This window comes from Solanum tuberosum, unplaced genomic scaffold (genome assembly GCF_000226075.1).
Source record: "Solanum tuberosum cultivar DM 1-3 516 R44 unplaced genomic scaffold, SolTub_3.0 scf00440, whole genome shotgun sequence".
NCBI classification, from domain to species: domain Eukaryota; kingdom Viridiplantae; phylum Streptophyta; class Magnoliopsida; order Solanales; family Solanaceae; genus Solanum; species Solanum tuberosum.
Window position 1 is genome coordinate 180,574 of NW_006239363.1, and position 2,341 is coordinate 182,914.

Below are 2,341 nucleotides of genomic sequence, written 5' to 3' on the forward strand. Positions count from 1 at the left end.
AGACCACCACTATTTATACTAGAAGAAGTCTTCCTAGCAATGAATAGGAAGATAATGGTGTAGTAAATAGTGAAGATAATGGTCTTAGGAGTTACATAGGTTATAAGGTATAATGGAGGATAATGAGTGAAATAATGTATGAAAGGTTACAAAAGTTTTAATGGACAATGTAACTTTTCTTGGCTAACCGTTGGTTTGTTGACAAGCTGCAACAGTAACAAATATTGTAACTCCAAAATGGAGTAATACAGCAATCAATATTGCCATTAACATTCTGCAGCCCATGAGGAGTCAACCAAACAGCAGTATCAATGATTACGTGGCAATGTAAGAAATGTAAATTCTTAAAATATTAAAATGCCACACTAACAATCTCCCACTCATTTTAATATTCACAAGAGAGTCTATCAGTTGAAGGAAGACTACTATGCATAGTGAAGGTGTGCTTTGCATTGAACCTCCACTTAGTGAAACAGTAACTTTTACTCTAGAGTCGTAGTGGTCTCAGACTTGGACTATGACTGCTTAAGGGAAATAAAATATCATTGTTCACACATAATAATCAAGGTGTTGACATAAGTTTTATAACCAGCACGTTATGGCCTTGTGCTATCCCGGTTTCATGTGCATTTTTCACAACAAGTCATCATATGATTAGTTTTTCCCTTTGAACCTGGTTATAGGATCTCTAGTCCCCAGGTTGGGTTTCCTCATATATGACACAAGGATTTATAGGCTTCAATCTCATCGCCCTCGATGTGCTCCAGACCTTTTCTCTTGTTAAGGCCTTAGTAAGAGGATCTGCAAGATTATCACAAATTTTGACATAATCAACATTAATGGTACCATTTGTCAAATATGATCTTACATTACTGTGTTTCCTCCTTATAGGTCTGGATTTACCATTATAGTAACGGTTTTGAACTCTACCAATCGCAGTGGTGCTATCACAATGAATTAAAATATGAGGAATTGGGTTTTCAAAATAAGGTATTTGAAACAGTAAATCTCTTAACCAATTCGCTTCCTCACTAGCTGAAGCTAAAGCAATTAGTTCAGCCTCCATGGTAGAGTTAGCAATAATAGTTTGCTTTTTTGATCTCCAACAAATAGCACCACCACCTAAAGTAAAGACATAACCAGTGGTATAACAGGAATCACCTGATAAGGTGTTCCAATCTGCATCACAAAAGCCTTCAAGTACAGCAGGATGTTTTTTATAGAACAAACCACAATTTGTTGTTCCAATTAAATATCTTATAACTCTTGTTATAGCATGCCAATGTCCATTACCTGGCTTGCTTGTAAACCTGCCAAGTACTCCTACTGCATATGCAATATTAGGCCTAGTGCAATCAGTCACATACCTCAAACTTCTGAATATTCTAGCATATTCCTTTTGATTTATTACATCATTTTCACTTTTAACAGGAAATAAGTGAATACTTGAATAAAAAAGAGCTGCAACATGCTTGCAATCAAGAAAGATATATTTTTTCAAAATTTTCTCAACATAATGTGACTGGTCAAGGAAAATTCCATCACACGTTCTTGTTATTTTTATTCCAAGAATAAAATTTGCCTCACCAAGATCTTTCATATCAAAATAGCTTCTAAGAATATTCTTAGCTTCATCAATAACATTCATGTTAGAGCCAAAGATCAACAAATCATCAACATACAGACAAATAATCACATGTGAATTATTCCAAGACTTATGATATATGCACTTATCACACTCATTTGTTTCATACTCATTTTCAATGATGCAGGAATCAAACTTTTCATTCCATTGCTTAGGTGTTTGTTTCAAGTCATATAGGAATTTAGCAAGTTTACACACTTTGCTTTTTTGGCATGTTTCAACAAAATATTCTGGTTGTTCCACATAAATTTCCTCATTTAGGTCTCTATTTTAAAAAAAATATTTTTACATCCATTTGATGATTTGTAAATCAAAAATTGCAGCCATAGCAATTAAAAGTCTTATGGATGTAATTCTTGTTACCAGTGAGAAAGTAACAAAAAATTATAGGCCTTCTAGTTGTTTAAAACCTTTTGCAACTAGTCTAGCCCTGTATTTATCAGTAGATCCATCCGGTTTTAACTTTTTTCTTAAGACCCATTTGCAACCAATAGTTTTACAACCCGGTGGTAAATCAACTAACTTCCAAGTTTTATTAGAAATTAGTGATTCCATTTCATCATTTACAGCCTCTTTCCAAAATATAGAGTCATGTGAAGATAATGCTTCTTTCAAAGTGAGAGGGTCATCTCCAACATTAAACACATAAAAATCAGGACCAAAATCTTTTTCTACTCTAGTTCTTTTACTTCTTCT